The 15,437-nt window shown below is 30.8% G+C and overlaps 1 long non-coding RNA gene across 1 annotated transcript in view; it reads right to left on the bottom strand.

The window, feature by feature from the left end:
• Nucleotides 1–15,437, bottom strand: part of LOC309627682 — a 478,350-nt gene that overhangs the window by 386,167 nt on the left and 76,746 nt on the right. Inside the window, exon 2 of the long non-coding RNA XR_014243908.1 lies at nt 3,271–3,392. This is a non-coding gene — a long non-coding RNA (uncharacterized lncRNA). The remainder of the gene's footprint in view (nt 1–3,270; nt 3,393–15,437) is intronic.

Below are 15,437 nucleotides of genomic sequence, written 5' to 3'. Positions count from 1 at the left end.
TTCATTAGCGAATGAATGGATTTCAGAGTATAAATCTGGAATGGATACATTTTGTTTCTGATTAAAACTAATTCATAAGCTTTGATCATTAATCAAATGGACTATAATATGGACCTTTTTTATGAAATTTGAAGAGCTCACCCTGGACATATTGCTAAATGTACATTCAATCCAGTCCTATGCAGAGGAGGTAGATTTTAGTAAATGCCCACATATAATTAATGTAGTTAAACCACCACAGCAGTGAAGCTAATTTCAAAACCTTCCTATTGTAACTAACTCCTTGCATATATACATATAAGTATATAATTATATACACAGATATCATTCTAGTACTGATTTATGATCCTTATAATATGGTAAGATATGTAGTAGGCTACAAAAATTAGTAAATAACAGAGATGGAAGTATAATTCTGTCTTCTTGACTCTCAGCCCATTACTTTTCTTCCCCAGGAATAGAAATCTTTTCTATCTAGTTAGACTCTAGAAATCTCAAAATTTATAGCCATACATACAAAGTAACATAAAAAATATTACAGTAATACGAACAATTAAAGCAGAAATAAAACTAATTTTTCATGTATATATTTCTAAATGCTTTTCATCCAGTACTTTCTAAACACCAATGCCGAATGTATACGATTGGAAAAGGGAAAATCAACCATGATGATAGTTTTCCCCTTTCTATTAGTAGGTTATAGTTTTTGTAGTTTAGTTCTTCAGCACTGTCAGCCTCTTTCAGAGTAGCAGCCCATCAGTGTCTTACACCACTTCCTAGGACTGCCATGCTCTTTTTTTTTTTTTTTTTTAATAGACTTTATGCTTTAGAGCAGTTTTAGGCTCACAGCAAAATTGAGCAGAAGTTACAGAGATTTCTCATATACTCTTAACCACCCATATGCACAGCCTCCCCCACTATCAGTATTCTGCCCCAGAATGGCACATTTGCTGCAATCAGTGAACCTACATTGATTGACACATTATCATCCAAAGTCCACAGTTTACATTAGGGTTCACTCTTGGCTTTGCGCATTCTATGGGTTGGAATAAATGTATAATGACACGTATCTACCATTATAGTATCCTACAGACTTGTTTCACTGCCCTAAAGATCCTCTGTGCCCTGCCTATTTACTTCTCCCCTCCCAACTGCTGACAACCAATGATCTTTTTACTGCCTTTTCCAGAACGTCATATAGTTGGAATCATACAGTATGCATCTTTTCAGATTGGCTTCTTTCATTTACTAATATGCATTGGAATTTCCTTCATGTCTTTTCATGGCTTGATAGCTCATTTCTTTTTAGTGCTTAATAATATTCCGGTCATGTTTCCTTGGATAATTGTTCTTTTAATCCCAGCAGGGCTTTCTAGTCTTTATGTTTTCACATTACACATTGCAGATTAATCTTAACCAAAAAGAAAATAATAACTGGTAGGGAATTGTTTAAAACAGAATGGACTTATAATTTAAAAGTTATTATTTATTTAAGCTTTAGTCAAATAGCTAAACCAACTCGGCTCACACTTGGTTCAAATATTTCTGTTGTCTTAGAATATCATATTCTCCTAAATTCCACTCACTGCTCTCTTAATAATTTGAATTTCAGAATCCCCAAAAACTACAGTTCTAATAAGCATGAAGGTCATATTTGGCTCTTCTACTCCATAAAGACCTAATAAGATCAGATAGCCTTGATTTACAAGGAGACAAATGTGGACTCTTATATCTTTTCTTTTTTAATATTTATTTATTTATTTTGGCTGTGCCAGGTCTTAGTTGTGGCACATGGAACCTTCGGTGGGGCATGTGGGATCCTTTGTTGTGGCATGCAGGATCTTTTGTTGTGGCATGAGGGCTCATAGTTGCGGCACGTGGGCTTCTTAGTTGTGGCATGTGGACTTCTTAGTTACGGCATGCAGGCTTTTAGTTGCAGCATGCATATGGGATCCAGTTCCCTGACCAGGGATCAAACCCGGGGCCCCCTGCATTGCGAGCACAGACTTACCCACTGGACCACCAGGGAATAACTGACCAAATACTTTATTATTATCATCATCACATTATTATTACTATTTCTGTAATTTTCATAATCATCATCATTATTTTGTTTCCTATAAAGTTGATCAAACATGCAATATATTATTCTAGAATTTTAAAATTGGGATCATAAAATACAATCTCCCCAAATAATATTTTAGAGGAACATAAGTTGTTTGATCTATTTTAATTTTTTTAATAATAACATACATTCCTTTTTCAACTTTTGACCCAAAATGATACATTTTGATAAATACTTTCTGCTGATTATTTCTGAAGAATAAACAATATTTTTCTAGGTAAAATTTCATTGAGTACTCATGACTTCATAATATTTATCTTTAAAAAGAAATGTTAGGAATTCTTAAAAACTGAGCATTATTTTTTTCTGGCTTATATATTAAATTTCACTTACAGGTATTATGAAATAAATATATTATGTCTATAAAATATTTGAATTGTGTTGTTTGATCAGTCTAAACCAATAAAACATATTGTAGTAGAGTATTTCTATAGTCATTCAATCACCAGAGAAATTAATAATTGTTAAGAAAACATTAAGAAATTATCAAACCACTTCTTGCAAAAGAAATGTATTCTAGTTTTAACTTTCCAAAATAAAGTTAGCTCCCACTACCTAAATTCTCTGTTGAACTCAGGCACGAAGGCTTGCAAAATGCAAAATACGTTACAAGGCTTGCAAAATGCAAAATATGTTACATGTTCATGGAAATATATAAAATGATTCTGTTTCTTCTTCAAGTCTAGGCAGAAAGTTGTTAAATATATTTTTCTCTATAATGTAGTTATGTTGACAATAATATAGATTGCTTTATGTTACACCAACATTGTTTTTCACAATTCAAGATGTCCTGGGTTAATTCAGCCTCTATTGATTTTATATACTTTAAACAACTCTCTCTCTCTCTCTCTCTCCCCCTCCTCCCTTTCTACCTCCATCTCTCTGTCTCTCTCTCCATTACTCTGCACTACATCTGTGTATTCAGATACACATATATACCAAGTAATACACTGATTTTCTTTCCTCTTCTTGACATAACTACTGTAACCATATAACCTAATAAAAATTTGGTTAAGAAAAGAATGTAAGACAATTCATTAAGACATTACATGGGAGAACCTCTGCAATATAATTTATTCTCCAGTTTGTAGTTTGCCCGCCCCAGAGTATGGGATTTGATTATAACGCAAGTGTGCCCCTCCTACCTGTCTCATTGGGGTTCCTTCTTTATATCTTTAGTTGTAGAGATCTTTTCTGGTAGGTTTCAGTCTTTTCCATATGGTTGTTCTGCAGTTAGTTGCCTCTTCAATAACTGGTGCTGGGAAAACTGGAGAGCCACATGTAAAAGAATGAAATTAGAACACTCTTTAACACCATATACAAAAATAAACTCAAAATGGATTAAAGATCTAAATGTAACACAGGATTCTATAAAACTCAGAGGAAAACATAGGCAGAACACTCTTTGACATAAACAGCAGCAATATTATTTTTGGATCAGTTTTCTGAAGTAAAGGAAATAAAAGCAAACAAACAAACAAACAAACAAGCTTAAAAGTTTTGCATAGCAAAGGAAACCACCGACAAAATGAAAAGACAACATACTGAATGTGAGAAAATATTTGCAAATGAGAAGACCAATAAGGGATTAATATCCAATATATATAAATAGCTCATACAACTCAACATCAAAAAAAAAACCAAACCAACAACCTGATTAAAAAATGAGTAGAAGAACTGAGTAGATATTTTTCCAAAGAGAACATGCAGATGGCCAGCAGGCACATGAAAAGATGCTCAACATTGCTAATCATCAGGGAAATGTAAGTCAAAACCACAATGAGATATCATCTCACACGTCAGAAATGTCTATCATCAAAAAGAACACAAATAACAAATGTTGGCAAGTATATGGAGAAAAGGAAACCCTTGTGCCCTATTGGTGGGAGTAGAAAGTGGTGAAGTCACTGTGGAAAACAGTATGGAGGTTTCTCAAAAAACTAAAAGTAGAACTACCATATGACCCAACAATTCCACTTCTGGTTATATATCTGAAAAAAACCCAAAAAACCAAACCACTAATCTAAAAAGATACATGCACTTTAATGTTTATAGCAACATTATTTATAATTTCCAAGATAAGGAAGCCACTTAAGTGTCCATCAACAGAAGAATGAATAAAGAAGATGTGCTATACACACACACACACACACACACACACACACACACACAATGGAATACTACTCAGCCATAAAAAAGAATGAAATTTTGCCATTTGCAGCAACATGGATGGACTTGGAGGGCATTATACTAAGTGAAATGTGAGACAAAGAAAGACAAATACAGTATGATATCACTTATATGTGGAATCTTAAAAACACAACACATTAGTGAATATAACAAAAAAAAGCAGACTCACAGAGATAGAGAACAAACCAGTGGTTACCAGTGGGGAGGGGGGAAGGGGGAGGGGGCAATATAGGTGTAGGAGAGTGAGAGATACAAGCAATTAGGCGTAAGATAGGCTCAAGGATGTATTGTACAGTAGGGGGAATTTAGCCAATATTTTACAATAACTGTAAATGGAAAGTAATCTTTAAAATTGTATAAAAATAATAAATAAATATTGCATTTATTTAAGTAACAATAAAATGAAAACAATGATGATGTTTGATAGGGCACTTAAGGCAGTTATCTATTAGAAACAAAATTAATATGTAAATTAAAAAATCTGGAAATGAATATTTCATAACAGTTTATTGGTAACTAGTATTTAAAATTTATGATTCAAAACCAACACATATACTTATTAATTTTGTATTTGTGTATTATGTTCCCAAATTGTTAATTAGGATATAATCAGGTTTTATGGATGTTTTGAAACAGGCCAAGATGAGATGAACAAAATCCTAAAAGGAATTATAAACACTAAGGTAGTGTTTACATATGGGACCTGGTTTGATGATTGTGATCAGAGATTTGTTACGTAAAAAGAAAGTTTAATATAGATACTCAACCATTATAATAACTATAGTAGTCTAATCATAGATTTATTAAATATTCAAACTAATTGTAATTTAAGAATTAGTCCAACTTAAGATAACTTTTATTTGTTACAAAATATAAACCTTTCTCTTTTATCTAGTTCTACTGTGGGATATTTTAAAATATTTATTTTAAAATTATTCAAATATGAATACAAAATTTTTGCATGAATATGAAGTATAAATGATATTAGTCTATTTATATCATTTAGAAAACCTATGTAAATCAGTGTTTTAGCAACCTCCCAGAATTTGTTTAAAAAATAAAATATTCTCAACATATTAAATCATTTAGAGATTGAGAAAAAGCAAACATTTTCTACACGTGAAAGAAATGATCACAGTGTCACTGATGTTTTCATAAATCTATGTGTTCAACAGATTGTAAGAATCTAATGTATGTAGTTAATTATGCAATTGAGGTTATTAAAAAATACTGAAATATTTTCTTCAAAGAATTAATAAATGTTGCCGGTTATATTCTGAGCAATATTATAGATTATCCTTGCTAATCAACAGTCAGATAATAAATATTACACCTATTGACATCATCATTTATTGTTATTATCGTTGTTAAGAGAACAACAATCAGTGGCCATTATATTGGGAAGTAATCATAATTTACTTGTTAAATAAGAATGTTAATTTAGTTTATTAAATGAATGTCTTTATTCATTTATATAAATAATTTTTAACTTATTCAACATTCATTTGAAGCTATGATTTAATATATGAAAGTGTTTAAAATAAAAAATACGATCTTGAAATCTGAATAAAAAGAGTTGACATTTACATAAAATTTCTAAGAAGCACATTATATATGTATGTACTTATTACTGTTATATAAGTAATTAATTATATTTAAATCTGAATCGAGCTCTTTTACTGTAAAAATACATATATATATTTAAAATGTATATGTCTATCTTCCATAACCAAAAAACAAATTTTTTATTAGATTCTTAGATATTTTGTAAATAGAAAGAGTCAGCGACCCCATACTTTCTCTCTCTGGTGTAGATCATCAGTGAAAAACTTCAGTGGCCTTGTTTTGTTTGGTCCTTTCTAAGCAAATAGATGGATTTGATGAAGTCCCAAGACTTATACAGGTACAAACTTGGGTTGAACAAATAGTGTTATTGACCGATAAAGCTACGAGTAACTTCATAAGCAAAACAGTAATCATAAAACTATTCCATGACTTCCATTAAGCATGGTAGTAGTAAATAACTGTGTTTTTAAAGTGTTTAAAAAAAAGAAGTAAAAACTGAGATCCTATCCAGTTCCTAAAAGCAAATTTATGAAAGTTAAAACATGAAATGCAAGGTTTTTTATCAATATGAAGCCAACACTAAGTTACCTCTTGTCCAGCCTCCTGATAGTTCCTAGTGAACTCAAAGAAAAAAAATTGCCTTTGTATAAGCTTACATTGTTTCAGTGAAACACCACAGATAGTTACATCAACAACTTTACTATTGAAATAAAGTTCAGTGAATATTTTCTTCAATTACATACATCTCATATTTTAAAAATTCATGTAGTTCAACTCCTGTGGGTTTTTTTAAATAATAAGGACAAACAATATTATTTTTCTTCTAGTGAGCAGTTTCTCTCTATAGCTAGGGCACAGAAAATAAAAGCCTACATTATTGCTGGCTAGAATGTCATACAGATCCATTTTTAAATCATATGTGACATGTAACTGAGGCTTTCTTAAGCAAAAGGATTATTAACCCATACTCCAAAGAGAAAAATATATAGTACTAATTAGAAAGGTTTTTTGCTTTTGTTTTTAAGTATAGCTTCTAACTATTTTAACACCTGCCTATTGTTAAAGTCTTAACACTGGAATATAAACTTAGAACGATTAAGTAAAGCAAGATAGCTTTGTTCCCTTTATCTACTCTTATTATTTTAAAATGCATAGTTTATATATCCAAGTAAATTGTTCTTCGTATTCATCTTTGTCTCTTTCTCCCTTTCTTTCTGTCAGTCTTTATCTATTTCTATCACTCTCTATGCAATGTGAGTCTCAGATTGGGTATTCACTATAACTGCTGATTACCAGTGCCTGATCTGAAAATCAAATACCAGAGACAGAACTGAAGGGGAGAGAGATTCTAAATATCCATTCAGAGAATCTCTCCTATGCTTAATATTTTACTCTAAGTAGTGTTAGCATTTCAATATAAAATCAATCTCAGGATTGTACATTTAGCACGGAGTGTAACTGGAAGCCCTGATACAACCTTTCTCAACATCCCAATAAAAAATACACAGTTCAAAGGAAGTATAAAATTTCCATATGATGTCTTTGAAAAGAACTAGTAAACAATCAATTCCCAATATCTGGGAGGTATTTTTACTAACTTTAATCTTCAAAAGAACTGTACTGAAAAATAAGCAATAGAAAATTTCTATGCTATGCCCCTGAAAAGTTACCCAACAGGAATTAGATGAAGTAATCACCCCTTTTTCTTTACTACCTCAAACACCATCCTTAGACTCCACCTGTTACTTTAGTTGGAAAGACTATGAACTCCTGATTATAAACTCTGAAAACTATTTGTCCACAGGACTTTAAATGTGTAATAATTGAATTCCTAGGGTAAACCAACTAGATCCAGTGAGGAGACATCAAAGGTTACATTACAAAGTGAGATATACCGTGCTTTTCAAAAATTAAAAATGTTTAAGCAAGCCAGATGATTTAAAACAGACGTGCTTTCTATGCTCTATATATGATGTGTTTTTAAATGAAACAGGCAGTGGAGCTAAGATTCAATTGTGCCTCACACTGGCAAATCTACAGAAACTAGATACTTGCCAGATGTTGGGAAAGAGATGCTGTACCTATCAGAGTGCTTTTATGTGAACATCTGAAAAGATTATTGCACCAGCACAAATGTGGGTACCAAATGGATCCATGGCAACATGATACACAATCTCTCAAGGTTGAAAACTCCGTGTTCTGTGATAAGTGAAAGAAAAAACAAATCACCCGTACATAAATAGTATTGGGAATGCAGAAAACTAATAAGAGACTGAAAAGACTTCCCTGAAGACTGAAAAGAAAGATAGGCCTGTGAGGGAATTCCCTGGTGGTCCAGTGGTTAGGACTCGGTGCTCTCAATGCCAGGGCCCTGGGTTCAATTCCTGGTCTATGAAATAGGTTTATTTACTACATAAACTTATTTATGTAGGAAGCTGAATATGATTTATAATTGTGTGGCATTACTCTGTGAAAAAAAAGAATAGGAGAAGATATAAATAGGAAAATTGAGATTAAACATACAAATCAAAAACAAACAAGAGAATGATACTGAATGGAATTAGTTCTACTACGCTACTTGACTCATTAAAAGTGACAAATTCTATTTATGTAGTGGAACAAGAATTGGGATAAAAATGATTGCAAAGCCCCTCCCCTCCAAAAAGATTAATACCAGAATTAAAAGCTACATTGGAGGTACAAGAACAGAATTTTAACAGTAGAAATTGGAGTTAACATAATGATGGAAAACTAAAAACTACCAGCAAAAATGCAGATAGAAATGACAACATACAATAATGAGAGAAAGGATAATAGGCATAAGTATAGGAGTTAGTGACTTAGCATTCTGAGGGATTCTGAGTAAAAACATAAAATATTAAAATAAAAATAGGTATCAGATATTTCCAGAGTTTAAGAAATACCTGAATATGCAAAAACAAAAATCCTCAACACAAGAGAAAATCAATAAAGTTGTATGCACCCTTAAATGGATTATATCATATTTTAAAATAGAAAACAGACTATTGTGCATGGTTTCTTATACCTTATTTTTTTCTACTTTATCACTGCTGTATAGGAGCACTATAAATATTGCGCTATACATTTTATTTCAGTAATCTTATTAAATTGTTTTTTATTTCTGGTAGTTCATAAATTATGTTGAAGTTTCTATATAAATAACTACATTACCTAGAAGCAACAACAAATTTTGAGTATCTTTTCAAATCCATATGGAATTTAATATACGACTCGTGCCTTATTTCAATGACTAGGACATCCAGTAAGAATAACAATGCACATATTTTTATTGTTCCTGATGTTACTTGGGATGCCTGTGAATTTCAATATTAAGTATGATGTCTGCTAAAAGATTTTATAGGTACTAAAGAATAAATGCAACCCAAGTTGTGCAAGACCTTTATACAAAAAATTGTAGAGTATTAATAAAGAACAAAAAGAATGTCTATAATTAGAGAGACTCAAAGTTGTAAGGACACCCTTTTTCTTGTTGACAATCTATTGATATAAATCCAGTGCCATTCTCATCAACACATCAATGAGATATTACAGAACTTGAAAAAGTGATTCCAAAATTCACATGGAAGACCAAGGCAATTTTAAGAAGACAGGAGTAGAACATATCTAACTAAGCAAGGATGGAAGATTATTATAGAACTAAGAATATAATTTTGACATAGGTATAAATTATAAATCAGTGAGACAGAGAAAAGGTCATATATAGACACATAAGTACATTTAAATATTTGCCATATGTTGCATATGATATGTGAGGTAAGAGGCATCATAAATCATTAAATTGTGTGTGGATAGTGCATATCCATCACATACAATACATATATACACACATACATATATAGCACATATAAGTACATATATATACAACTGGATCTACCTCACATCATACAGTAAAAGATTCCAAGTGGATTAAAATATAAATAAGAAAAATAAAAATTTAAATTACTAGATTAAAATATAGAAGAATATCTCAGTGATCTCACCATAGGGAAAGATTTAGGAAATAATACATGAACAGCAGAAAACGTAAAGGGGAATATTCATTTATTCATTCATTCAACAAATATTAAGCAAGTGCTATGTTCCAGAAATTCTTCTAGATGCTAAGAATGCAGCAGTTAATGCAAAATGTCCTGTATTTATAAAGTTTAAATTTTTGTAGTTAATTTTTAACTGTATCGAAAAGAACATACAAATGCAGAATAAGAGAAGACATTTGAAACATATCACACAAAGAGTTAATATGCTCAATTTAATTTTTTAAATTAAAAAATAGAAAAACCAAAACAAACAAATACAAGAGATTGCAGGATATTCACCATTTGCTTCCTTCCACCCATTTTTTATCTTTCTCCGCCATTTTCCATATGTCAGGACTATGAACTTTACGGACGGCATCAGGGTGCTCCTTTGCTCTCTAGCTTCATATTTGGGTTTGGTCAATGGGATCCATTAGTAGGAGATTGAAAGGTAATGAGAAGAGGAGGACAAGGTATTTATTTTCCCGTCTACACTGCCTGCTTGGACAATTTGTTTTAACTGCATTCCTCTATAAAAGGCGCATCATTTGTAAGTTACATATCTCTTACAACTCTTTCCATGTTCTAGAAATCATTTACTCCATCAGATCTGCCAGTATTAACAGCTCCTTGATGTTTACAGCCCCAGGGTGCTTCAACACTTCATGTCGATTTGGTTCAACACCACCCTCTTCTTTGTAAAAAGGTCCTTTCTTAAACTTAGTTATTGAGTATACCATCTGTTTTCTGTTAGAACCCTGACTGATATAATTGAAAATAAAAATGAACAGAAAATTCACAGAAAAGTAAATCTGAATTGTCAATATGCTTTTACAAAATCAAATTAAGCTCAGTTGGAATCAGAGAAATGTAACACAAAACAACCAATATTTGGCATTTCCAACCCACTAGAAAGGTAACAATTTAAAACATCTGATAACATCAGACTTTGTGCTGGCAAAGATATGGGAATGTTTGCTGGCAAGGATATAAAATATATAATCATTTTAGTGAGCAATTTGGATATATATAGCAAAGTTTTATATATATATATATGTGTGTGTGTGTGTGTATATATATATATATATATATACACACACACACACACACACACACACACAAACACACATACACACACTCCGTATGTCAACATATATATTTTATAAATACACTTTATACATATGTGTATATATAAACATTTGTGTATACTCAAGGAGATATATTCCTTAGAAAAATTATTGCTTATGTATAGAATATTTATTTCAACTTTGTTACAGAAAACTATGTTTAAAAACTAATTGTTCATCAGTTAGAAAATGGAAATATTAATTTTATAATATTAATGAAATGGAATACTTTAAGCAGTTTAAGCATTTCAGGTTTCTAAGAAAAAAAAAAAAACACCCTATTAAGAAAAGACAAATAACATAACTGGAATATTTTGAAAGATCATCACTGATAGCTAGGATAAAGGCAACACCATTGATGGCACAACATAGAGATGGAAGAACCTACCTGTGTCTTTGATTACATAGTTCAACCATGGGTCTGTCAAGTCTGAAGCCTGTTGTAACTCTGGACTTCAGAGTTGTAGGGTCCAAAACAATATCTTTATTGACTATATCAATTTGATTTAAATGTTCAATAAGCTTTCATCCAAAAATATTCCAACATACAAATGAAAATAAATCAAATATTTATAGTAATCAAATAAATTTTTTTTAAATGGCATTATTCATGAATCCAACTAAAATTTTTAAAAGAATAATTTTTGTAGCCAGTTGTTGGCTTGGAAAACTTTATACGTTAGAGTCACACTTCCTGTTTGTTCTACTCCTTCAGTATTATCTCGGCTAGCTTTAGCTAGTCTTGGCCCTTTGTTTCCCTTGCAAATATGGAATTAACTTGCCAATCTTCAGAAAAATCCCAGTAAGAATGTGCAGTAGGATTGCATTACATTTACACATATATAATATTGGAAGAACTGACATCTTTACAGTAGTGAGTCTTTTTCTATTCTTTTTAAAAAATTTTTATTGGAGGATAGTTGATGTACAATGTTGTGTTAGTTTCAGGTGTATAGCAAAGTGAATCAGTTATACATATAAATATATACTTTTTTTTAGATTCTTTTCCCATACAGGCCATTACACAGTATTGAGTAGAGTTCCCTGTGCTCTACAATAGATTCTTATTAGTTATCTATTTTATATATAGTAGTGTGTATATGTCAATCCCAATCTCCAACTTATCCCTCTCCCTGCTTATTCCTTGGTAACCATGTTTTTCTACATCTGTGACTCTACTTCTGTTTTGTAAATAAGTTCTTTTGTACCCTTTTTTTTAGGTTCCACATATAAGCGATATATGATATTTGTCTTTCTGTGTCTGACTTAATTCACTCAGTATGACAATCTCTAGGTCCATCCATGTTGCTGCAAATGGCATTATTTTGTTCTTTTTTATGACTGAGTAGTGAGTCTTCTAATATCATAACTTGGTTTATCCATCATTTATTTAGATTTTCTATAATTTTTCTCAAAATTGTTTCATATTTTTCTCTACCAGGTCCTTGATACATGTTTTGTTAAATGTATTCTTATGTGCTTAATGTCTTTAATGCTCTTTATTTCATTTTATTTATTTGGCTGTACCAGGCCTTAGTTGCGGCACGTGGGATCTTCACTTCTGCGTGTGGGATCTTCATGGTGGCATGCGGAACCTTTTTTAGTTGCAGCACGCGGGATCTTTAGCTGCAGCTTGTGGGATCTTTAGTTGCGGCATGTGGGCTCTTAGTTGCAGAATGCAGGATCCAGTTCCCTTACCAGGGATCAAACCCAGGCCCCCTGCATTGGGAGTGTGGAGTCTAAACCACTGGACCACCAGGGCAGTCCCTCTGATGCCCTTTATATTGCATCATTTGAAAAATACATTTTCTATTTTTCTGCTTATGTATGAAAATGCACAGTTTATGTACTGACTTTATATCTAACAACTTTTCGTAATTCACTTATTAATTCTAACGTTTGATCTGTAATTTTAAAATATTTTAAGTACATAACCACCTCATTTGTAAATAATGAGATTTTTTTATCCTTTGCAATATACACAAATACATTTTCTTGCCTTATTTCGTTGCCCAAGATCTCCAGAATAGTATTAAGAAGTGCAGTAGTAGGTTTTCAACATTTACACAGTTGGCTGATGTTAATTGAAGACACACTTCATTAGATTGAAGAGGCTGCCTGTTCTTAGTGCTTTTTTTTCCTCATAAATACATATTGAATTTTATTACATTATTTTTCTGCACCAATCGAGAAAATCATGATTTTTCTAATTTATTAGTCATATTGATTTTAAATATTGCTTGCTAATTTTTATTTACATATTATTATTATTTTTCATTTCAATTATTTTTTTTCCTTTTACTTTCTTTGAGCTTCTATGTGTTTCTTTTTCTAAACTTTTGGGACAGATACTTATTATTGATTTTCAGCTTTTCTCTAACATATATAATTAAAACAGTAAATTCCCTCTAAGCAGAGTATTGGCTTCATTTAAAATTTTTAATCTGTGGCATTTTTAATATAATTCAGTTAAAAATATTTTCTTATTAACTTTATTATTTCTCTTTTGCTTCACAGGTTGGTAGGAAGTGCATTACATAATTTCAAAATATAAGTAAATTTTCTAGCTTTGTTTCTGAATTCTAGCCCACAAAATATATAATAAATTATTTAAATAATTTTAAACAGTTGAGAATTGCTTTATGGCCCAACAGTTGATTAATTATGGAAAACATTCTCAGTGACTTCAAAAATGAAAAGCAAAAAATTCAGTTTATTTTTTAACTTGTGTTTCTCATAAATTCCATATAATTACTAAATTTTATTATGTGCTTTTTTTTAATCATTTACTGAAAGAGGTTAGCATTTCACAGTATCTTTGGCTTTGTCTGTTTCACCTTTGTTAGATTTTACTTTTCATAGTTTGAATCAATATTATTAAAAGTAGACAAATTTAGAATTAGTTATTATTTGCTTCAATCATCTTTTTTATCATCATGCCATACCAAAGTATTTCCAAAGTATTCTTTATCATTAAAGCTTAATTAATAACAATATATTGACAATTTGGAATGTGAGTTTTTTTATTAGTGTTTTTACTCCAATTTTTTCATTTCAAAATTTCTGTATCCACATACTTGTTTCTTGTAATCAAGAGAGTTGCTTTTATCCAATTTCTTGTTATCTTTCAATTGAAGTATTTAATCTATATAGCTGTATCTATACCTATACCTTTACCTACACATATATAATACCTCTTGTGAATATGTACACATAATATATTTAATGCATATGCATAATAATTAAATATATTGATAAACTAACTTTGTTCACCTTTTTTTAGACTCATTATTTTAAAAAATTATTTTACATTGCTCACTCTTAACTTGTTAATTATATATTATGTTACTACTATAGAAGTGTTTACCCTAGAAACTTCAACAGGCTTCCTTCATTTATTAAAATATTATATAAAATGGTACTCCACTTTCTGGACAATGCATGGGTTAATTAGAAAACTTAACATTTAATTAGAATACTTAACATTTATTTATCCATCCCAACATATCAATATATTGTTATTTTATGTACTCATTTCATATTAAATTTAGCCTCTTCATATATCATTTTTGTATATAGTCTGTAATCAATTAAATATGCCACCATATTTACTGTTGTCCTCATTTTACCTTTTCTTATCTTACCCTCATTTAACCTACTCTTTTACCTTTTCTTCCTGCATCATAAACCTTCTAAATGGAATAATTTCTTTTGCCAGAAGAAGAGTTTTTAACTAATGTTGAATAAATTCCATAGCTCTACTATGTCTGGAAACATCTTCACAAAATGAAATACATTTTGACTCAATGTTGATTCTAGTTTAACAGTTAACTCCTTGAAGCACATTCATTATAATGTCCCATTTTATACTGGCCTCCATTTTTCCAATGAGAAATTAGCTACTATTCTTGTTTTTATTCCTTTGAATATAAAGTGTCTTATTTTTCCCCCCACTGGCTGCTTTTAAGATTTTCCATCTCTTCTTTGATTTTAAAGGTTGGTATGATATGACTTGGTAACATTATATGTATGTGTGTTCACGTGTGCACAGGGATGGGGGGGTGATTTAATGCTACTAAATTTTATAGTGATTCTTGAAATAATGACCTAATGCTGCCTCTTCTTTGGGGAATCTAACTGCACAAATATTAAAATTTATAAATAATTTGTATTTCTTGGTTTTTCTTCTATATTTCCCATCATTTTGTCTTTCCAAATCCAATGTAGGTATTTTATATCATACAGTTTTCTAATTCTCTTTCTTTAGCTACATTTAATCTGCTATTAAACCCATCAGGTATGTATTAATTTCAGGTTTTCTTTTCAATTTTGTAATATATATTGCATTTATTTTAACAGTTTCCAGTTATT

Source organism: Balaenoptera borealis (assembly GCF_965194805.1).
Source record: "Balaenoptera borealis genome assembly, chromosome: 4".
NCBI classification, from domain to species: domain Eukaryota; kingdom Metazoa; phylum Chordata; class Mammalia; order Artiodactyla; family Balaenopteridae; genus Balaenoptera; species Balaenoptera borealis.
This window is presented reverse-complemented; position numbering and strand designations above follow the sequence as displayed.